The 24,605-nt window shown below is 40.5% G+C and overlaps 3 gene segments (V, D, J or C); 1 reads left to right on the forward strand and 2 right to left on the reverse strand.

The window, feature by feature from the left end:
- Positions 1–522: 522 nt before the first annotated feature.
- LOC307046470 (Ig heavy chain C region-like) lies at positions 523–9,693 on the reverse strand. The segment is given in 4 exons: positions 9,392–9,693; positions 7,532–7,651; positions 6,998–7,222; positions 523–898 (listed from the first exon to the last, which is right to left on the reverse strand).
- Positions 9,694–11,832: 2,139 nt separating this feature from the next.
- LOC307046471 (immunoglobulin kappa variable 4-1-like) lies at positions 11,833–12,311 on the forward strand. The segment is given in 2 exons: positions 11,833–11,884; positions 11,977–12,311.
- Positions 12,312–18,181: 5,870 nt separating this feature from the next.
- On the reverse strand, positions 18,182–18,496 carry LOC307046472 (Ig lambda-1 chain C region-like). The segment is given in 1 exon: positions 18,182–18,496.
- Positions 18,497–24,605: the final 6,109 nt, after the last annotated feature.

The following is a 24,605-nucleotide window of genomic DNA, read 5'->3' on the forward strand; positions in this document are numbered from 1 at the left end:
TCAAACAATGCTTAGAAATAAAAGAATCTACTCTTAGCCTGGAGAAAAATCTATGCCTGATATTATATTTGAGCCATCCTCTCAGCCTCACTAAAGATTAAGTTCACATTAGCATCAAATTCTTAATCACGATAAAACAGTGTAGTAACTTTCCTTCACCACCACGTCAATTTCATTGCCACTTAAAAAATAAATATCCAAAGTCTTATCTTGTTCTGCAGATAGAAGTGCAGAATGTTATAAAACCTTTTAATGTCTCACTACTTTAAATAAAACACCAAACACTTCATCATGTTATTTATCAGAGAAAGCTTTATTAGGAACATCCTGAATCATCAACATGACAGTTACTAAGCACACTCTCATCTCTGCTGAGCTTCACACATCACTCTCTAAGTTGTTGCTGTCCAACACTTTACAGCAGTGTTGTTCTCGGCCACACAAAGCTTCACTTTCCTCTCCAAACATTAAAGCTCCTGATGATCAGAGCAGCATGTGTTCTCCTGGGCTCCAGCGGCCCCTCTAGCCCTCACACTGGCTCCTGTGGAGGGACTGGGTCTGGCTGTGGGCATGATGGAGGACCTTGCAGGAGTACAGCTCTCCTGACATCCAGCGCTCCTGGCTCAGGCTCAGGCTGCTGCTGCTGCTGTAGAGTCCGCTCTTCTCCTCCTCCGAGCTGCTCAGGACCCCCTCTGTCACCTGTGTGCCGTCCACCTCCCAGCTCACCACGGCTCCCTGAGGAGAGTAGCCGGTCAGCAGGCAGGCCAGCGTGAGCGAGCCCCCAGAGAGCTGCTCAGAGGAGGAGGGGGCCAGCAGAGAGACGGAGGGCCTGAGCATGGAGCCCGCTGCAGGGGAGAGAGACACAAGGAGCAGATGAACTTCCACTGATGGACAGACGCTGTGAGACAGAGTCCATACAGGACACATTCAAACATTCAGAGGCTTTACTGTCATATGCACAGTAGCTGCAGTGAATCAGAACCAGAGTCAGAATACCTTTAGTAGTCCCACAGAGGGGACATTCACGCTGTGACAGCAGAAAAGAGCCAGAGACAGCTTCATGTTACGAAGAAGCATGCATACAAAAGTATTCAAGTAAAAAAAAGTTATAATATAATAAAAAAATAAAATAAAAAGTTACACAATTTACAAAATACACATCCTGTAACAGTTCTGAGGATTTAGCAGCCAGGTATATATTGCACATATTGCACATATTGCACATATTGCACATATTGCACATATTGCACATGGCGATGTAGATAAGCCAATGAAAAGCCCAAGGCTCCTCCAACAATGCAACATACAAATATGTAGGACATAAAACAATAAAACATATTTTAAAACATTCAAATAGTTCCAGAACAAACAGAATGAGGAAGGAAATGAGGGTTTGATAAATAAAATCAAATGTTAAACTTGATGTTTGGAGTTAGAGTGTTATTCTGTAGCTCTCATCAGAACAAGAATTATACATTGAAGGTACAGGACAGAGAAACTGGGGGTCAGCTGTGAGCATGAGCTGTGATCACAAGAGGAGCTGAGGCATGGGAGAACACGAGGGTTTCATTCATCAAATCAAACGGTGATACTTTATATCATTCTGCCATTTAAAATAATGAATCTTCTTCTTTGGCACTCATCCAAACTCCTGAAGAGTTACATGAAAGTATGCAACGTAATGAAGGTGTTCATGTAATGATCATTATATGAAAAGCTTTATCTCTGCTTTACAATGTTTCAGAATGAATAACTAATCTCTGCAATCATTTACTGTTAAGAAAAACAAAAAGTAACATCTTCTACAGTTGAAGACTTTGTCATCTGTTTGTTTCACTTCCTTTGAACTCTTTGAAACTAACGGACTGTGAACGCACCCTGCAGCGACTCTGAATGTACAAAAACACACTTTCATTTGTTTTAACGGATCCTCAGCAGATTTTATATCAAACACTTGTTAAATGTTAAAATATATAAATATTAAAATTCAAATCACAATTAGATGTTATGACATAGCAGCTGTTCTTTGGTCAATTGTGAGCTAAAAATGTGTTTATATCTTATTAAAAAAGAAAAGTAAAACGTACATATAATTCACCGTAACATCTTCTTCAATTTTAAATAAAACTAACTTTCCTTAATATTTTTAAATTCTTCAGCCAAGCTTTATAGATTTAAAAAAATATCAACATAATGTATAATATCCACAATAATTTCTTGATTTATCGTATTCTGATTCAAAAGGAAATGTAATGTTTTGTGTTAGAAAATTCAAATCTGTGGTACTTACAGTGAACGATGAGTTTGGTTCCTCCACCAAAAGTCAACCACAGTGATACAAACTCATTGAGTGGCCGTACAAAAACCTCGTGCTCTGTCAACAAGCATGTATCACTGAGAGAGCTCCCTGATCTCACTGATAACAGAGACACATATACAGTTTTTAAATCAACAAAGCTTTTCTAAAGATATGGATTACATATCTGGAAGAATTAAAATGATTTATGTCATTTCTCATCACTTTTCTACACCTGGCAGAGAAACCATTACAGTCTGCTACACAACTAACTTTGTCAGTTTTATATTAGTTTCTACACGGTTAAATGAACATGAGGCTTTGAAATAATAGTTATGAACAAATGTATTTGAAACAGAACTGAAACATGTTATTTATCTACAGTGAATCTCTGTATGTATGTTAATGTCAGACAAACAGACATATCATACCAACCACAGTGGACACAAACTCAAATCCTCATCTCCACTCCTGATATAAATATGTTCTTCCATTCAGATGATAGACGGTGTAAATCCAGACAGTGTTCCTCCTGGTTTCGTGTCCCACGTTGCCTTCAGTGTGCTGAGAGCAGAGACATCATTTCCATAGAGAGGAGGCTTTGCATGGTCAGCTGATCCTCCAGTGAACTGAGAAGGTTTATAGTCCTGTGAGTTCAACACTGCAGGACTCACATCTGTCAGTCAGCAGAAAGCACCATGACTCTCATCACCATCCTCATCTGGACGCTGGCCTGCTGCTGTTTCACAGGTTAATTCACTCAGCAACATTTCAAACATCATGTGCTGCCTTTCCTCTCCTTTCTTTCTGCTGAGAAATCAATCATCTGTTTTTGTGTGCAGGATGCAGCGGTCAGGTGACTGTGACTCAGCCTGCAGTCGAGACGTCTGCTCCAGGATCCACCGTCACTCTCACCTGTAAAACCAGCACAGATGTTGATCCCAACTGCGGCGATAGTTTTAGTGATGATTGTATGTCCTGGTATCAACAGAAATCTGGACAGCCTCCAAAGCTCCTGATAAGAGATGTGAGCACACGTGAATCAGGAACAGAACCTCGGTTTAGTGGCAGTGGAAGCGGCTCTGACTTCTCTATGACCATCACTGGACTGAAGGCTGAAGATGCAGCAGTTTATTACTGTCAGAGTGAGCACAGTGGTTATGTGTTCACACAGTGATTTGTCGTCGTACAAAAACCTCCCTCAGTCAGACTGCAGAGACTCTGAGCTGTTACAGCAGGAACCACCTGCAGCTGCTGAAGAGGAAGAGACTGACACAGCCCACTGAACTCAGAGCTGAGAGGAACCCACCCAGCACTATTCACTTCTTATTCTTAAATATACAGATGTTAATGGATTAATGAGATTAAACCCAGTCCAAAACACATTCTATGTAAAAGCAGCATTATACACAAACCTTATTGTGATCTCTGCTTCCCCGAATTAAAACAACAAACGCTCTTTATCTTTTCCCCACATGTCTCCACTCGGTGTGCTTCACAGCAGGAGCATCTCTGGCCTCTCTGGAGTTATTATTTAATCATTATTATAAAGATCCTGATTCAAAATGACAAAGATCAATCTAATGAAGTCTCTAAAATGTTAAACTGTGGCTGATTAAAACCCTCTTATTTACATCAATCAATGAACTGATCCATTAGTTAACCTCAAATTCACATCTTAGTTCAAAACTTCAGGTTTTCTAACAACCAGTTTCATTGAAGTTTCCTGAAATGTTTTTTTGTTCCATTATTGAAACCAAAAACAGCAGGAACATCCAAGAGACGTTGAGTTTGAACATGATTTGACCCCTGACCCCCCCTGAGACCACCAGTGCAAAGCAGAGGCTTTAGGACTAGCAGACGTACATCAGAATCAGAATCAAGTTTATTACCAGATACTTTGACACATACAAGGAATTAGCTTTGGTGTCTGGTGGTACGAACATAAACAATCTAAGAAAATAAGTTGCCATCGTAGGTACAAAATATAAAGATAATATAAATAAGTATTTACGACACATTTTTATTTAAAAGACCTTAAAAGCTAAAAAACGAAAATACTTAGGAAATTGATTATATGACAATATATGGCAAACTACAGTGAATTATATTTAAAGTGGAGGGCTGTGCAGACATGTGTAAAATGCAGTCAGAGTTGAGCATGAACATGGCTCACAGAATTAAGAAATGAAAAAGAACAAGGTGTTGTTCATATGATGTGCAATAATGTAACTCTGTGTGACTGATGAAGCCACACTCAGTCTACTATTCAACATACTTATTAGTGTGAATGCTCTTCAACTATTGTTCTTCAAATCTTTATTCTTCCACATCTTATTATTGTGCTTTCTTCCTGTATGTTCCTGCCTGTGTACATGACATAAACTGCTCACAACCAATTGCCCCTTGCAGGATTAATAAAGTTGTTGATTGATTATTTCAACCAGATTTCACCGTCTAACTACTTCAGCATACTTTCAGCTAGAGAGACCATTCAAATATTAAAATGTTCAGCTCCTTCAGGACATGTGTGCTATGACTTTTCTTGTTTTGACATTTATACTTTTTAAAAATATACCGCTTTTTAAACTTTTATTTGTACAATGTAACCCAATGGGAGTATCCTTCAAATCCTCTTTTACCTACATCGTGTTTAAAATGCTGCTCCTTCAGAATACTTTCAGCTACAGACTTCATTCCAACTTTGAAACGGTCACACAACATTCAGCTATTACATTTGCATTCAGCTTTTTGATATCTTTTAGAGTTTCTCACTCATCAGCGTTTAAGTTTTGGTAAATGTTCAGGCCGTTGTAGATTATATAATGGTTGTCTATGGGATGGACTCTTCAGGGCTAGAGAGCGTCACATCATCACTTAGAGAGTAGAGGGTGGTGAAGCTGCCTGGTTTGGCACCCCCACTCTAACTTTGTCAAGGGTGGTCATACTGTCACCAAAATCACACCGGTGTTGGTTCTTTCCATCTTATCTGAGAAGGTTTTTCCTCTCCAGCAGAGCAGATTTTCTATCCTGAGGATAACAATTCCTCTCTCTGTTTCTGTTGTACTATCTGAATACAATTACCCTTTTTTCCTTGCAATAAAAATCCCTGCTTTCAAGTTCAAGTGTTTTAAAGTCTTTCAACATCGCAGATATTGTTTATTCCCCTAGAGATGAACACAAAATAAAGACCCTGAAGACCCTAACCCAAATTGTCCACATTGTGGAATCTTCTCCATTGATTACAATAGGTTTGTAAAAGCTAATTACAATACTAACACCAATGATACATTTGTGTTGTTCTTAATATTAGTGTTCATCATTGTTGACATTGCTATTTTTGAATAATCATGAATTATGCATGAACTGATCATTGTTCCACATCGTAAAATAAAAAATAAAGTTGAAATTTACATGTATATTTTTTATTATTCTTTGCCTTTCCAAAGCATCATGGAAAGGCATCATTATTTACACAACACGAAAATAACTCAATATAAAGTATTTATTTCACCTTTACTCAGAACTACTTAGAAAACCTGCTCTGCCGGAGATGAAAAACATTCTCAGATAAGATGGAAACAACCAACACCGGTGAGATTTTGGTGACAGTGTGACTATCTTGGACAAAGTTGTAATGGGGTTGACAAACCAGGCAGCTGCACCACCTGGTCTGCCACATGTGGAAGCCCCTCTTTAGTTTGTCACCTGCTGAGCCCAGCGTAACATGCTTTTTTGTGCACAAACTAGAGAGGGACAGCAAACACCAGTGTGATTTTGGTGGGAGTATGACCACCCTTGACAAAGTTATAGTGGGCGTGCCAAACCAGGCAGCTGCATCACCTGTTCTGCTGAACATGGGCTGTAGAGAACCGTGCAGATCTTCCCTATTGACACCAGGATTAACCTTGTCTAAAAAAAGAACATTAAAAATGAGAGAGAGTCACAGATACAATAACATTCATATATTTTACTTCAGGGCACCTTTCAAAACATTCAATGTCACCTTACAACAAATAAATCAAATACGAGTGGCATTACAATACAAACATTTGTTGCATAGAAAACACCACAGAGAAAATTAAATTCTAAAGAGCAATTCAAGAGAGTAAAGCCAGTTTGAACTAAATATTCATAAGGCCTGATTTGAAATAACACAGTGTCTGACTATATCATATATGTGATATCATTACTTGTCATTTTTTAGGTATTTTTTATTCGTGGTTATCAAGTATCAGACACTTAAACAACAGAGAATGTTTTATAAAATAGTACTATACTGACAAAACACATCTTATCCTTTCACCATGTGTTCTGTAGGATTAACATAAAAACACTGCATGGAGAGACTCGTAAGTCAGGAGGAGTGTTTTGAATTGAATCCGGGACTTGACCGGCAGCCAGTGAAGGTGGATGAGGGTGGGGGTGATGTTGAAGGTGGATGAGGATGAGGGTGGGGGTGATGTTGAAGGTGGATGAGGGTGAGGGTGGGGGTGATGTTGAAGATGGATGAGGGTGGGGGTGATGTTGAAGGTGGATGAGGGTGGGGGTGATGTTGAAGGTGGATGAGGGTGGAGGTGATCTTGAAGGTGGATGAGGGTGGGGGTGATGTTGAAGGTGGATGAGGGTGAGGGTGATGTTGAAGGTGGATGAGGGTCGGGGTGATGTTGAAGGTGGATGAGGGTGGGGGTGATGTGTTGCCAGGGCTTGGTGCGGGTGAGAAGCCTGGCGTCAGAGTTCTCCACGTATTGGAGCCTCTCCAGGGTTCTGCTGGGAACCCCGGACAGGACTCCATTGCAGTAGTCGAGGCGGGAAGTGATGAAAGCGTGTATTAATGTTTCTGCCACAGAGTCAGAGACTGAAGGCCGGAGTCTGGAAATGTTTCTGAGGTGGTAGAAAGCCAATTTGGTGACAGATTTGATGCGCCTGGAAGGAGAGGGTGGTGTCCAGGATGACTCCCAGGTTGCGGACTTCAGTGGACGGAGAGATGGAGCAGCCGTCAATGGAGAGGAACAGGTCTCCAACCTTCCGGAGCTACTCCTTGGGAGCAACAATCACAAGCTCTGTTTTATTGCTCTTTAATTTGAGCAGGTTTAAAGACATCCACTTTTTGATGTCCTGTAGGCAGTTGACAAGGGATTGAGGGCGGAGCTGAGTGGACGGTTTGGTGCAGAGATAGAGCTGTGTGTCATCAGCGTATGAATGAAAGCTGAGGCCATGATGTTCTGCTCCCACTTGAGGTCCTGGGTGATGATGGTGCCCAGGAAGCAGAAAGACTCCACAGCAGAGACTGGGGAGTCCCTCAGAGTGATGGGGGGCCGGTTGGGCTGATTGAGAGCGTTTAGCTCCAGGTCCCTGCACCAAGTAAGGGATCATGAAAAGAGCTAAAGGTGGAGAACAGATTCAATCTCACATCAATATGAAGTTGTTCTGAACCTGGACAGCCAGCAGAGGGCAGCCTGCTGGGACAATAAAGTATATCTCTTATATTTATGTTATTAAGCACAGAGGCCTTTGGTAAACTGAACAGACAGAAACAGCAGAGAGTTGAGGAACAGAAAGTTTGTACATGTTCTCCATGAGTCCACAGGGAGATGTAGCCTCTACTTCCTCCACCTCCTCTCTCTCTCTGTTTCTCAAGGACAGGTGTCTGTGTGACGTGTGAAATGTCATTTGCATGATTGTAATGCTTCACTGCTCCTCACAGCTTTAAGGTCTTGTGTCACGTAGAGTCTGAACCGTGTTCCTGCACTCATCCTGAAAACTGGAGATCATGTTGTCAGTAACTCTGCTTGTCATGTTGGGCTTTCTGTGTCAGGGTGAGAGACTTTGAAAATGTATCATCTGAAATGATAGGAGTAATGTATGTGTGGTTCAATGTTTGTCTTTTCTTTTCATGTTTGCATCCAATGTGCTTTGTCTTTAACTCTTTCTGTTATCATTTAAACTGCTGCTCCATGTTGTTGGTTATCTAACATTTCACTTCTCATTTCAGAGTCTTCTGCCAACAAGTTCCTGACTCAGACTGACACATCCAAGACTGTTAGTCCTGGAGGGACTGTGACCATCAGCGCTACAGGGAGCTCAGATATTGGTGCTGATCTCAGTTGGTATCTTCAGAAACCTGGACAGGCTCCTAAACTTCTTATACACTCATCATCAACTCTGTTCTCTGGAACTGAGCCTAGATTCAGTGGTACTAGATCTGGTACTCAGTACACTTTAACCATCAGTAACGTTAAGGATGTTGATGCAGGAGATTACTATTGTCTGGGCGACCATGGTAATTACGTGTTCACACAGTGATTTAGAGCAGTACAAAAACCTCCTTCAGTCTGAAGTGAAGCGTCCTGCTGCAGCTGCAGAGGTGAAGAGACTGAGAGGAGGAGAACTGGTCCAGTGAACACAAGAGTCATCAAGCAGAACCACCATGAATCCAGATAAAGCTGAAACACACTCACAGACACTCTTCAACACCCTGTTTAAACTATATTAATGTCACCCTGAACACAGAGCAGACAGGAACTTCACCAAACACTAACTCCATATTCACACTATGTTGAAAAAACAAATACTTAAAAATCTAAACATCTACTCTCAGCTCAGATTAAAGGCTGATCTTATTTATGAGCCATAAACTTTCTGCCTCACTAAAAATCAAGTTCACATCAGGATCAAATTCTTAATCACAATAAAACAGTGTAGTAACTTTCCTTCACCACCACGTCAATTTCATTACCAATTAAAAGATAAATATCCAAAGTTTTATCTTGTTCTGCTGATAGAAGTGCAGAATGTTATAAAACCTTTTAATGTCTCACTACTTTAAATAAAACATCAAACACTTCATCATGTTATTTATCAGAGAAAGCTTTATTAGGAACATCCTGAATCATCAACATGACAGTTACTAAGCACACTCTCATCTCTGCTGAGCTTCACACATCACTCTCTAAGTTGTTGCTGTCCAACACTTTACAGCAGTGTTGTTCTCGGCCACACAAAGCTTCACTTTCCTCTCCAAACATTAAAGCTCCTGATGATCAGAGCAGCATGTGTTCTCCTGGGCTCCAGCGGGCCCTCTAGCCCTCACACTGGCTCCTGTGGAGGGACTGGGTCTGGCTGTGGGCATGATGGAGGACCTTGCAGGAGTACAGCTCTCCTGACATCCAGCGCTCCTGGCTCAGGCTCAGGCTGCTGCTGCTGCTGTAGAGTCCGCTCTTCTCCTCCTCCGAGCTGCTCAGGACCCCCTCTGTCACCTGTGTGCCGTCCACCTCCCAGCTCACCACGGCTCCCTGAGGAGAGTAGCCGGTCAGCAGGCAGGCCAGCGTGAGCGAGCCCCCAGAGAGCTGCTCAGAGGAGGAGGGGGCCAGCAGAGAGACGGAGGGCCTGAGCATGGAGCCCGCTGCAGGGGAGAGAGACACAAGGAGCAGATGAACTTCCACTGAGGGACAGACGCTGTGAGACAGAGTCCATACAGGATACATTCAAACATTCAGAGGCTTTACTGTCATATGCACAGTAGCTGCAGTGAATCAGAACCAGAGTCAGAATACCTTTAGTAGTCCCACAGAGGGGACATTCACGCTGTGACAGCAGAAATGAGCCAGAGACAGCTTCATGTTACGAAGAAGCATGCATACAAAAGTATTCAAGTAAAAAAAAGTTATAATATAATAAAAAATAAAATAAAAAGTTACACAATTTGCAAAATACACATCCTGTAACAGTTCTGAGGATTTAGCAGCCAGGTACATATTGCACATATTGCACATATTGCACATATTGCACATGGCGATGTAGATAAGCCAATGAAAAGCCCAAGGCTCCTCCAACAATGCAACATACAAATATGTAGGACATAAAACAATAAAACATATTTTAAAAACATTCAAATAGTTCCAGAACAAACAGAATGAGGAAGGAAATGAGGGTTTGATAAATCAAATCAAATGTTAAACTTGATGTTTGGAGTTAGAGTGTTATTCTGTAGCTCTCATCAGAACAAGAATTATACATTGAAGGTACAGGACAGAGAAACTGGGGGTCAGCTGTGAGCATGAGCTGTGATCACAAGAGGAGCTGAGGCATGGGAGAACACGAGGGTTTCATTCATCAAATCAAACGGTGATACTTTATATCATTCTGCCATTTAAAATAATGAATCTTCTTCTTTGGCACTCATCCAAACTCCTGAAGAGTTACATGAAAGTATGCAACGTAATGAAGGTGTTCATGTAATGATCATTATATGAAAAGCTGTATCTCTGCTTTACAATGTTTCAGAATGAATAACTAATCTCTGCAATCATTTACTGTTAAGAAAAACAAAAAGTAACATCTTCTACAGTTGAAGACTTTGTCATCTGTTTGTTTCACTTCCTTTGAACTCTTTGAAACTAACGGACTGTGAACGCACCCTGCAGCGACTCTGAATGTACAAAAACACACTTTCATTTGTTTTAACGGATCCTCAGCAGATTTTATATCAAACACTTGTTGAATGTTAAAATATATAAATATTAAAAATGCAAATCACAATTAGATGTTATGACATAGCAGCTGTTCTTTGGTCAATTGTGAGCTGAAAATGTGTTTATATCTTTTTTTTTTTAAAAGTAAAACGTACATATAATTCACCGTAACATCTTCTTCAATATTAAATAAAACTAACTTCGCTTAATGTTTTTAAATTCTTCACACAAGCTTTATAGATATAAAAAAATATCAACATAATGTATAATATCCTAAATAATGTCTTGATTTATCATATTCTGATTCAAAAGTAAATGTAATGTTTTTTGTTAGAAAATATAAATCTGTGGTACTTACAGTCAACGATGAGTTTGGTTCCTCCACCAAAAGTCAACCACAGTGATACAAACTCATTGAGTGGCCGTACAAAAACCTCCTGCTCTGTCAACAAGCATGTATCACTGAGAGAGCTCCCTGATCTCACTGATAACAGAGACACATATACAGTTTTTAAATCAACAAAGCTTTTCTAAAGATATGGATTACATATCTGGAAGAATTAAAATGATTTATGTCATTTTTCATCACTTTTCTACACCTGGCAGAGAAACCATTACAGTCTGCTACACAACTAACTTTGTCAGTTTTATATTAGTTTCTACACGGTTAAATGAACATGAGGCTTTGAAATAATAGTTATTAACAAATGTATTTGAAACAGAACTGAAACATGTTATTTATCTACAGTGAATCTCTGTATGTATGTTAATGTCAGACAAACAGACATATCATACCAACCACAGTGGAGACAAACTCAAATCCTCATCTCCACTCCTGATATAAATCTGTTCTTCCATTCAGATGATAGACGGTGTAAATCCAGACAGTGTTCCTCCTGGTTTCGTGTCCCACGTTGCCTTCAGTGTGCTGAGAGCAGAGACATCATTTCCATAGAGAGGAGGCTTTGCATGGTCAGCTGATCCTCCAGTGAACTGAGAAGGTTTATAGTCCTGTGAGTTCAACACTGCAGGGCTCACATCTGTCAGTCAGCAGAAAGCACCATGACTCTCATCACCATCCTCATCTGGACGCTGGCCTGCTGCTGTTTCACAGGTTCATTCACTCAGCAACATTTCAAACATCATGTGCTGCCTTTCCTCTCCTTTCTTTCTGCTGAGAAATCAATCATCTGTTTTTGTGTGCAGGATGCAGCGGTCAGGTGACTGTGACTCAGCCTGCAGTCGAGACGTCTGCTCCAGGATCCACCCTCACTCTCACCTGTAAAACCAACCCTGATGTTTATCCCGACTGTGGTAGTAAGGATTGTATGGCCTGGTATCAACAGAAATCTGGACAGCCTCCAAAGCTCTTATTAAGACAAGTGAGCACACGTGAATCAGGAACAGAACCTCGGTTTAGTGGCAGTGGAAGCGGCTCTGACTTCTCTATGACCATCACTGGACTGAAGGCTGAAGATGCAGCAGTTTATTACTGTCAGAGTCTCCACCTCATAAACAGTGCTTGGGTGTTCACACAGTGATTTGTCGTCGTACAAAAACCTCCCTCAGTCAGACTGCAGAGACTCTGAGCTGTTACAGCAGGAACCACCTGCAGCTGCTGAAGAGGAAGAAACTGACACAGCCCACTGAACTCAGAGCTGACAGGAACCCACCCAGCACTATTCACTTCTTATTCTTAAATATACAGATGTTAATGGATTAATGAGATTAAACCCAGTCCAAAACACATTATATGTAAAAGCAGCATTATACACAAACCTTATTGTGATCTCTGCTTCCCCGAATTAAAACAACAAACGCTCTTTAGCTTTTCCCCACATGTCTCCACTCGGTGTGCTTCACAGCAGGAGCATCTCTGGCCTCTCTGGAGTTATTATTTAATCATTATTATAAAGATCCTGATTAAAAATGACAAAGATCAATCTAATGAAGTCTTTCAAATGTTAAACTGTGGCTGATTAAAACCCTCTTATTCACATCAATCAATGAACTGATCCATTAGTTAACCTCAAATTCACATCTTAGTTCAAAACTTCAGGTTTTCTAACAACCAGTTTCATTGAAGTTTCCTGAAATGTTTTTTTGTTCCATTATTGAAACCAAAAACAGCAGGAACATCCAAGAGACGTTTAGTTTGAACATGATTTGACCCCTGACCCCCCCTGAGACCACCAGTGCAAAACAGAGGCTTTAGGACTAGCAGACGTACATCAGAATCAGAATCAAGTTTATTACCAGATACTTTGACACATACAAGGAATTAGCTTTGGTGTCTGGTGGTACGAACATAAACAATCTAAGAAAATAAGTTGCCATAGTAGGTACAAAATATAAAGATAATATAAATAAGTATTTCCGACAAATTTAGATTTAAAAGACCTTAAAAGCTAAAACACTAAAACACTTAGAACAATGAATATATGGCAAACTAAAGTTAATTATATTTAAAGTGGAGGGCTGTGCAGACATGTGTAAAATGCAGTCAGAGTTGAGCATGAACACGGCTCTCAGAATTAAGAAAGGAAAAAGAACAAGGTGTTGTTCACATGATGTGCAATAATGTAACTCTGTGTGACTGGTGAAGCCACACTCAGTCTACTATTCAACATACTTATTAGTGTGAATGCTGTTCAACTATTGTTCTTCAAATCTTTATTCTTCAGCATCTTATTATTGTGCTTTCTTCCTGCATGTTCCTGCCTGTGTACATGACATAAACTGCTCACAACCAATTGCCCCTTGCAGGATTAATACAGTTGTTGATTGATTGATTATTTCAACCAGATTTCGCCGTCTAACTACTTCAGCATACTTTCAGCTAGAGAGACCATTCAAATATTACAATGTTCAGCTCCTTCAGGACATGTGTGCTATGACTTTTCTTGTTTTGACATTTATACTTTTTAAAATATACCACATATTAAACTTGTATTTGTACAATGTATCCCCATGGGAGTATCCTTCAAATCCTCTTTTACATACACCGTGTTTAAAATGCTGCTCCTTCAGAATACTTTCAGCTACAGACTTCATTCCAACTTTGAAACGGTCACAAAAAATTCAGCTATTACATTTGTTTTCAGCTTTTTGATATCTTTTAGATTTTTTGACTCACCAACAATTACGTTTTGGTAAATGTTCAGGCGGTTGTAGATGATATAATGGTTGTCTATGGGATGGACTCTTCAGGGCTAGAGAGTGTGACATGATCACTTAGAGTGTAGAGGGTGGTGCAGCTGCCTGGCTTGGCACCCCCACGATAACTTTGTTAATGGTGGTCGTACTCCCACCAAAGTCACACTGGTGTGTGCTGTCCTCCTCTAGTTTGTGCATACAAAAGCATTTTACTCGGGGCTCAGCAGGTGAGAAACTAAAGAGGCGCTTCCACATGTGGCAGACCAGGTGTTGGTGCTGCCGGAGTTGGCGAACCCCACTTTAACTTTGTCCAGTTGTACTGTCACCAAAATCCCACCGGTGTTGGTTCTTTCCATTTTATCTGAGAAGGTTTTCCATCTTCTGTCTAATGTTATGTTTGTGTCTCGTTTCGGTCATAACGCCATTTGCTGGTTTCAGAGTTATCTAACCGACCGTACTCAATGTGTCAGGTTGGGTAGTACTGTCTTTGACCCTGTCACCTTGGAGAAGGGAGTTCCACAGGGCTCTATTGTGGGGCCCTTGCTCTTTTTATCATATGTAAACGATATTTGTGATCAGATGCAATTTTCTACCTATCATATTATTACATTAAATGTCACTTGTTAGAAGCTTTTTTTCCAAAGCGACTGACATACATTCAATACTGTGGGCAATCCCCACATGAACAATTTAGGGTGAAGTGTCTTGTCCAAGGACACAGCGGAATATTGACCGCAGCAGGATTCAAACTAGTCGCCCCATGCGCCCGTGATCCGAAGATCAGCGCACTAACCACTTAGCCACAATCTCCCTATGTATGCTGACAACACTATTGTTTATTCATGTGCTCCTTCTCTGGATATGGCCGTTTCCACTTTAAAATCAGATTTTATCACGCTGCAGCATGCGCTTCTTGATTCTAAACTGCTATTGAACGGTAAGAAAACCAAAGCAATGCTTTTTGCTCCCAAGTCAGCGTCCTCTTGCCTCTCCATTGACACCCTTGCTGGCGTCTCTGTTGAGTTTGTCGATACATACAAATATCTGAGCATTTGGTTGGACAGAAATCTAAACTTTAAACATCAAGTTCTAACTAAGAAATTGAAATTCACTCTTGGCTTCCTTTACAGACTTAAACGTTGTTTTTCAACTTCTTCCCGTAAAAGGTTGTTCTCTGGCTTATTCCTGTCCCAGCTTGACTACGGTGATACAATCTATAGATTTGCCTGTCCCACTGTTTTGGCCAAACTTGACCCACTCTACCATGCTGCACTGCGATACATATCAAATGCACCCTATAGGACTCATCATTGCCCACTGTATAGCCTAACTGGATGGTCCTCACTTAGTATGGGTAGGATACAGCATTGGTTTTTATTATTGTATAAAGCCATTTTAGGAAAGCTTCCACTGTACATATGTGCCAGATTTGCTCCAGTTTGTGACTTTTACAACCTCAGACCCAGTGCCTGGATACGGTTCCAGGTTCCTGCTGAGTGGACTGAGGCTGGAAAAAGGAGTCTTTTTTATTCTGGTCCTTGGTCTTGGAATGACCTTCAATCAAGCCTCAAACTGAGGGCACTTGTCCCTATAGCCTGTTTTAAATTGAAGTTGTCTGAGGTCCTTACCACCAGCTGCTCTTGCAGTAATAAGTAGTGTACCTTTCTTACTGTCCCTAATGTGCTCAATGTAGTGACTGCTGTTCGTCTTTTCTTTACTTAGTTGTGTTCTCTGTATTTTATATGTCTGTGTTATGTGTAAGAACGTGTAACGTTGCTGCCTTCTTGGCCAGGTCAGCATTGTAAATGAGATTTTGTCTCAATGTTTTCATCTGGTTAAATAAAGGTTAAATAAATGTAAATCATTTTTTATAAAGCCATGGAAAGAGATGCACGATGCAACTTAGAGACAAAATGACCAAAGAGAGAGGAGAAAATAAACCCAACAAGTCCACAAAGAAATGCTAAATGATGAGAAAGAGGCATGACGCCACAAAGAAGTGCTAAATGACTTCATAAAGAGGCAAAACAACTACAAAGAGACCCAGACAGACTCTAGATTGGTATACAGGGCCACTGCAAAGCGATAAAGACTCACAAGAGAACTTTGCTCCGATAAAGAAGGGACTTTTATGTGACTGTATCTCAGATTCAGTGCATGATGTGAAAGATTCAAATGTCTCTACATACTCCTGTTTCGACTCAAGAGGGCAGCATTGTTGTTTTTCATGCAGATGTAACACAGACAACTCTCAGAGGAGATTTGTTGGGCTTGATGCACAATTATCCAGTTTTTAAATAAGGTTATTGCTGGTTTTACTGCTGGTACTGGTAGTCTATATCCAGGGTGAGATACTGATTTGAGTCTACAGAGAGTGCATTAACCAGCCTTTACAGAAATAGGGTGAGTTTAGTTTAATGTTCAAACTGTTCTTCATATCAAATAGTTTACATTCAGTAGCTATGTTTTATTTCTCTGTCTCGGAGCTGTAGTGGATTTGAAATGAAAGTCACTCCCACCACCAAGAGCTGAAGATGCATGAAGTGACTGCTGTATGGGAGCTAATGTGGGCCTCATGTAGTCATACAAGAAACTCCCTGGTATGAAACAGCGTACAGAGTGCTGAGCTGTGACCTGACCTGAGGTTCTGATACGCACCACCGGCACAAACGTACAGAAACTACATGAGCCCCAGTCAGAGGGGAAGTGGAACTCAAATGTTCCCCTTTCCTAATCCAGATGTTCAATTATATACATAGTCACTAAGAGAAAAAGGTCATCTCTGATGAGAGATTAATGTAAAACAGGATCTACAGTGTGACACTATGTGACTAGTGCTGTGTTGCACATTTATTAACCAGGCAATACAATGCAATGCATAGATCAGGGGTGTCTCGTACATTTGTATTGGCCCTCATCAAATTCTAAAAGTATAATGGAATATGGCCCACACCTGAAACTTGAGCTTGTCTTACACTTCTTAAATATATATGTTGAAATATATATTACACAGTAGTATTCATGAGGTAATAAGCCCACTTTTCAAATACATTTAAGTTGAAAACTATTTCTAACAAATCTTAGTTGATAAAAAAAGCACAATAACTTATTTGCATAACAAGCTTGAAATATATACTTCATATTTCCCCTTATCTTAAGCAATCTGAGGCTTCTGTTTAAGGAATTAGCTGCCAACACTTTTTATAACAAAATAAATGAAACTCTATGGAGAGCTGTGAGCTTTTCTTCTTAAATCATATTCAAGTAACAAGCATGATTTACCTACATTTGATTGATTTAACTTATAACTTAAAAGGCAAAATACCTCACCTCTAGTGCGTGGCCCAGCCCTTTGTATGTGTTTCTCTATGTGGCCCCCTCATTGAGTTAAAATCATCCAGTCTTGACAGACCTGTTAGATATTAGATGTCTCTCTGTTGCATGGCATGCTGTGTCTCTATTCAGTGGATTTGATAACAAGAAGGGACATCCTAGAGAATCAAACACTCAGTGGATATTGAGTTCAATGTAGATCGATTTACCAGCAGGGGAACTGTTAAACTGTTCATGAGAGACTTAAGAGAGAAGTGGAAACAAGTAACGATGTTTGCAAAGAAAAGAAAGTACCTCTACTAACACCTGCATAACATAAAGTAATCTCTGACACAGACCCCTGAACGCTGAGTAGAGAGGAACTTCACCAAACACTAACTATTCAAACTAATATGTTGAATTAAACAATGCTTAGAAATAAAGGACTCTACTCTTAGCCTGGAGAAAAATCTATGCTTGATATTATATTTGAGCCATCCTCTCAGCCTCACTAAAAATCAAGTTCACATTAGGATCAAATCCTTAATCACGATAAAACAGTGAAGTAACTTTCCTTCACCACCACGTCAATTTCATTGCCACTTAAAAAATAAATATCCAAAGTCTTATCTTGTTCTGCTGATAGAAGTGCAGAATGTTATAAAACCTTTTAATGTCTCACTACTTTAAATAAAACACCAAACACTTCATCATGTTATTTATCAGAGAAAGCTTTATTAGGAACATCCTGGATCATCAACATGACAGTTACTAAGCACACTCTCATCTCTGCTGAGCTTCACACATCACTCTCTAAGTTGTTGCTGTCCAACACTTTACAGCAGTGTTGTTCTCGGCCACACAAAGCTTCACTTTCCTCTCCAAACATTAAAGCTCCTGATGATCAGAGCAGCATGTGTTCTCCTGGGCTCCAGCGGCCCCTCTAGCCCTCACACTGGCTCCTGTGGAGGGACTGGGTCTGGCTGTGGGCATGATGGAGGACCTTGCAGGAGTACAGCTCTCCTGACATCCAGCGCTCCTGGCTCAGGCTCAGGCTGCTGCTGCTGCTGTAGAGTCCGCTCTTCTCCTCCTCCGAGCTGCTCAGGACCCCCTCTGTCACCTGTGTGCCGTCCACCTCCCAGCTCACCACGGCTCCCTGAGGAGAGTAGCCGGTCAGCAGGCAGGCCAGCGTGAGCGAGCCCCCAGAGAGCTGCTCAGAGGAGGAGGGGGCCAGCAGAGAGACGGAGGGCCTGAGCATGGAGCCCGCTGCAGGGGAGAGAGACACAAGGAGTAGATGAACTTCCACTGAGGGACAGACGCTGTGAGACAGAGTCCATACAGGACACATTCAAACATTCAGAGGCTTTACTGTCATATGCACAGTAGCTGCAGTGAATCAGAACCAGAGTCAGAATACCTTTAGTAGTCCCACAGAGGGGACATTCACGCTGTTACAGCAGAAAAGAGACAGAGACAGCTTCATGTTACGAAGAAGCATGCATACAAAAGTATTCAAGTAAAAAAAAGTTATAATATAATGAAAAATAAAATAAAAAGTTACACAATTTACAAAATACACATCCTGTAACAGTTCTGAGGATTTAGCAGCCAGGTATATATTGCACATATTGCACATATTGCACATATTAAACATATTGCACATATTGCACATATTGCACATATTGCACATGGCGATGTAGATAAGGCAATGAAAAGCCCAAGGCTCCTCCAACAATGCAACATACAAATATGTAGGACATAAAACAATAAAAGATATTTTAAAAACATTCAAATAGTTCCAGAACAAACAGAATGAGGAAGGAAATGAGGGTTTAATAAATAAAATCAAATGTTAAACTTGATGTTTGGAGTTAGAGTGTTATTCTGTAGCTCTCATCAGAACACGAATTATACATTGAAGGTACAGGACAGAGAAAGTGGGGGTCAGCTGTGAGCATGAGCTGTGATCACAAGAGGAGCTGAGGCATGGGAGAACACGAGGGTTTCATTCATCAAATCAAACGGTGATACTTTATATCATTCTGCCATTTAAAATAATGAATCTTCTTCTTTGGCACTCATCCAAACTCCTGAAGAGTTACATGAAAGTATGCAACGTAATGAAGGTGTTCATGTAATGATCATTATATGAAAAGCTTTATCTCTGCTTTACAATGTTTCAGAATGAATAACTAATCTCTGCAATCATTTACTGTTAAGAAAAACAAAAAGTAACATCTTCTACAGTTGAAGACTTTGTCATCTGTTTGTTTCACTTCCTTTGAACTCTTTGAAACTAACGGACTGTGAACGCACCCTGCAGCGACTCTGAATGTACAAAAACACACTTTCATTTGTTTTAACGGATCCTCAGCAGATTTTATATCAAACACTTGTTGAATGTTAAAATATATAAAGATTAAAATGCAAATCACATTTAGATGTTATGACATAGTAGCTGTTCTTTGGTCAATTGTGAGCTAAACATGTGTTTATATCTTATTAAAAAAGAAAAGTAAAACGTACATATAATTCACCGTAACATCTTCTTCAATATTAAATAAAACTAACTTTGCTTAATGTTTTTAAATTCTTCAGACAAGCTTTATAGATGTAAAAAAATATCAACATAATGTAAATTATACAAAATAATGTCTTGATTTATCATATTCTGATTCAAAAGTAAATGTAATGTTTTGTGTTAGAAAATTTAAATCTCTGGTACTTACAGTTAACGATGAGTTTGGTTCCTCCACCAAAAGTGCACCACAGTGATACAAACTCATTGAGTGGCCGTACAAAAACCTCCTGCTCTGTAAACAAGCATGTATCACTGAGAGAGCTCCCTGATCTCACTGATAACAGAGACACATATACAGTTTTTAAATCAACAAAGCTTTTCTAAAGATATGGATTACATATCTGGAAGAATTAAAATGATTTATGTCATTTTTCATCACTTTTCTACACCTGGCAGAGAAACCATTACAGTCTGCTACACAACTAACTTTGTCAGTTTTATATTAGTTTCTACACGGTTAAATGAACATGAGGCTTTGAAATAATAGTTATTAACAAATGTATTTGAAACAGAACTGAAACATGTTATTTATCTACAGTGAATCTCTGTAAGTATGTTAATGTCAGACAAACAGACATATCATACCAACCACAGTGGAGACAAACTCAAATCCTCATCTCCACTCCTGATATAAATATGTTCTTCCATTCAGATGATAGACGGTGTAAATCCAGACAGTGTTCCTCCTGGTTTCGTGTCCCACGTTGCCTTCAGTGTGCTGAGAGCAGAGACATCATTTCCATAGAGAGGAGGCTTTGCATGGTCAGCTGATCCTCCAGTGAACTGAGAAGGTTTATAGTCCTGTGAGTTCAACACTGCAGGACTCACATCTGTCAGTCAGCAGAAAGCACCATGACTCTCATCACCATCCTCATCTGGACGCTGGCCTGCTGCTGTTTCACAGGTTCATTCACTCAGCAACATTTCAAACATCATGTGCTGCCTTTCCTCTCCTTTCTTTCTGCTGAGAAATCAATCATCTGTTTTTGTGTGCAGGATGCAGCGGTCAGGTGACTGTGACTCAGCCTGCAGTCGAGACGTCTGCTCCAGGATCCACCGTCACTCTCACCTGTAAAACCAGCACAGATGTTGATCCCGACTGCGGTGATAGTAGTAGTGATGATTGTATGTTCTGGTATCAACAGAAATCTGGACAGCCTCCAAAGCTCTTAATAACACTAGTGAGCACACTTGTATCAGGAACAGAACCTCGGTTTAGTGGCAGTGGAAGCGGCTCTGACTTCTCTATGACCATCACTGGACTGAAGGCTGAAGATGCAGCAGTTTATTACTGTCAGAGTGACCACAGTGGTAACGTGTTCACACAGTGATTTGTCGTCGTACAAAAACCTCCCTCAGTCAGACTGCAGAGACTCTGAGCTGTTACAGCAGGAACCACCTGCAGCTGCTGAAGAGGAAGAGACTGACACAGCCCACTGAACTCAGAGCTGACAGGAACCCACCCAGCACTATTCACTTCTTATTCTTAAATATACAGATGTTAATGGATTAATGAGATTAAACCCAGTCCAAAACACATTCTATGTAAAAACAGCATTACACACAAAACCATATTATGATCTCTGCTTCTCACTCCAAAGTATATTTTAACTATTTCCATTTAGTTGCAAGGCAGCTTTAGTTTTTCTCAGCTGTTGGGGCTCCATTATCTCCCTGACCTCAGATCAGAGTGATATGATCTCTGTCTCCATCAGTGTTGCAATTCCTAATTCAGAAAATCATGTTTTTTAAACTTATTTCTTTATTTTGAAACCACCTACCCCAAAAACAATCACAGTGTTGCTCTCATTACTGAGCCAAAAACAAATGAGCTTTTAACTCTCAAGCCATTCAGACGAGCTACTGACTGTTCTTGCATCCTTGCTACCAATTGACCAATCCCAAATGTTTTTTGTACATTTCAAGACAATCTTTCTTTTATCGCAGCCAAAAATAACCCAGAGACATTTGTCCACATGTCCCCAGGAGGAGGACCAAATGAACCAGAGAGACTAAAAAGGTGACACTGAAGATGCAGAAAGTGTATCTTCTTTAACCTGCAGAGAAATTAAGCATACACATTTCATCCTAAAACAGATTTACTTAAAGAGCCTGTGACACGAGTTTCCCCCATCATCCAAACCCATCAATTTGAGTAAATATTGTCCCCTTGAAAACCGTTGCTGAACTGATTTTGGATATTTGTACTTTGATAACCATTAATTTGCCCTTCAATGTTGACCATATTCTGGATTTTTTGGGGGGATTCTTCAAATCCCGCCAAATTATGGGTGACGTCATTGCGGGCACAGCACTCCAGCTGCACCATTCAGGATCCCAGCATCTGCATGTAAACGCAGGATGGGGCACACAGCAGCAAGCTCAGACAGCGATGGCAGTTTAATTTTGAACGTTTCTGAGAGCTCATATGAGGCTGAAGGATCGGTTTATGTTGTATCTGTTAGAAGTTTAGGAATTAGGTGCGTCAATATGGGCGGTCATACGGTCATGTAGCCAGTGGTGGACTGGGACTAAAAATCATCCCGGGACTCTCGACCGGCCCACTTCGGTACCGCTAGTAAATTGTCAACGGGAGGAGTGGGGGGATGGGCTAGTGCAGGCCTATTCAACTAGCGGACCACGGGCCGAATCAGGCCCTTCAGAAGTTTTTTCTGACCCACAAGAGGTTGCCTGCAAATCGAAATGGCATATATGTAATAGCATAAATAAAACTAATGTCTGATCACAGTAAATCCGAGGATGCGGCGAGAACGCTGATTTTTCCATTCATTTGAATCCGTTATTTAGCCTGCCGCGCTCTGTTCATGAAAAAAAAAAAATCACTCAGTCAAAAATCACTCAGTCAAAACTCACGTTACACATGAGGTTCGCGGGCCAGCAAGTAACAGTGAGTAACAGCTTCAAGATGTCTCTCTCCAAGCCTAAGAAACGTAAAGTTGATTCGGAAAATCGCTAATCTGAGTGTAAACCAAAAGTGGCCCATATATGATGAAGCAAATGTGGCCCAGTTATCTTAAAAGTTAACATATCTGGGCCTTTTTTGGCAAAGATGCGGTGCTCCTGCAATGTGTAATCTGGATGTCACCCTAAAGTGGCCCATATGGGAAATGGTTCATATGGCCCAAATATCACAAAACAACTGTGGGCCACCTTTGGCAAAGATGTGGCAGAATGGTCAAAGGCTAATCTGAGTGTAAACCAAAAGTGGCCCATATATGAAGAAGCAAATGTGGCCCAGTTATCTTAAAAGTTAACATATCTGGGCCGGTTTAGGCAAAGATGCGGCACAGTAATCCGGATGTGAACCTAAAGTGGCCTACATATGACATGGCAAAAATGGCCCAAATACTTTACAACAAATTTGGACAATTTTTGGCAAATGTAAGGCACAGTCAGCACTGGCTAATCAGAGTGTGAGCCTCAAGTGGCCCACATTTGACATGAAAAATATGGCCCAAATATTAAAAAACAGACATGGGCCACTTGTGGTAAGGATGCCGCACAATTGGTAACGGCAAATATTGATACTGTATGAGCCTGAAGTGGCCAACAACTGATGCAGCAAATGTGGCCCGGTTATCTTAAAACATATCTGGGCCACTTTTGGTAAATATACGGACACTTTTGGCGAGGATGCAACACTTTTGGAACAGGCTAATCTAGATGTGAGCCTGAAAAGGCCTACATGTGACATATAGTATAAATTGTGGATTGGACTGCTGTGTGATCCAAGATAGGGTTAGGGTATGGGTCAGCAACCTTTACTATCTAAAGAGCCAATCTGCCCTCACTTCCATCAAATAAATGTTGTCTGGAGCCGCAAAACATATTTATACTACACTATACTTTTTACTATATGTACAAAAAATAAAGTTTGTTGCATTTATAAAATTATAGAACGACTATAAAGAGAACTCTTGACATGTGTGTGTTTACCCGTTAAAACAAATCAAATCAACAAACTCTTATGAAGAGAAAGTTTGCAATAAATTATACACTTTCCAGAACTTTCTGCATATTTGTGAAATATTAATACAATAGAAATTGATCACTTACAAAAGTATCAAACTTATTTTACTGAGACTTTTCTTATTCTTAGTAAGTAAAGAGAAACATTAATCCAGGGTTAGCTCACTGAGCCGCTCTGGAGACAGATGTGACGTGTATTTCACTCCTCGTCGGCCGGATACTCAAACTCTTTTTTACTTTCAGTGTCACAGTATCACTGAGATGCTCCCTTTGAATGTTTTTCCCCTGCTCAAACACATATCAAATAACTAACTGCTACTAATTTCCATGTTAGCCTATTTATTGTCAAAGCTCCAGGGAGCCGCTGTAGATGGGAAAAGAGCCGCGGACTGAGTCCCTCAGAGTGATGGGGGGCCGGTGGGGCTGATTGAGAGCGTTTAGCTCCAGGTCCCTGCACCAAGTAAGGGGTCATGAAAAGAGCTAAAGGTGGAGAACAGATTCAATCTCACATCAATATGAAGTTGTTCTGAACCTGGACAGCCAGCAGAGGGCAGCCTGCTGGGACAATAAAGTATATCTCTTATATTTATGTTATTAAGCACAGAGGCCTTTGGTAAACTGAACAGACAGAAACAGCAGAGAGTTGAGGAACAGAAAGTTTCTACATGTTCTCCATGAGTCCACAGGGAGATGTAGCCTCTACTTCCTCCACCTCCTCTCTCTCTCTGTTTCTCAAGGACAGGTGTCTGTGTGACGTGTGAAATGTCATTTGCATGATTGTAATGCTTCACTGCTC

Source organism: Notothenia rossii, assembly GCF_949606895.1.
Source record: "Notothenia rossii genome assembly, chromosome: 7".
Taxonomy (NCBI): Eukaryota; Metazoa; Chordata; class Actinopteri; order Perciformes; family Nototheniidae; genus Notothenia; species Notothenia rossii.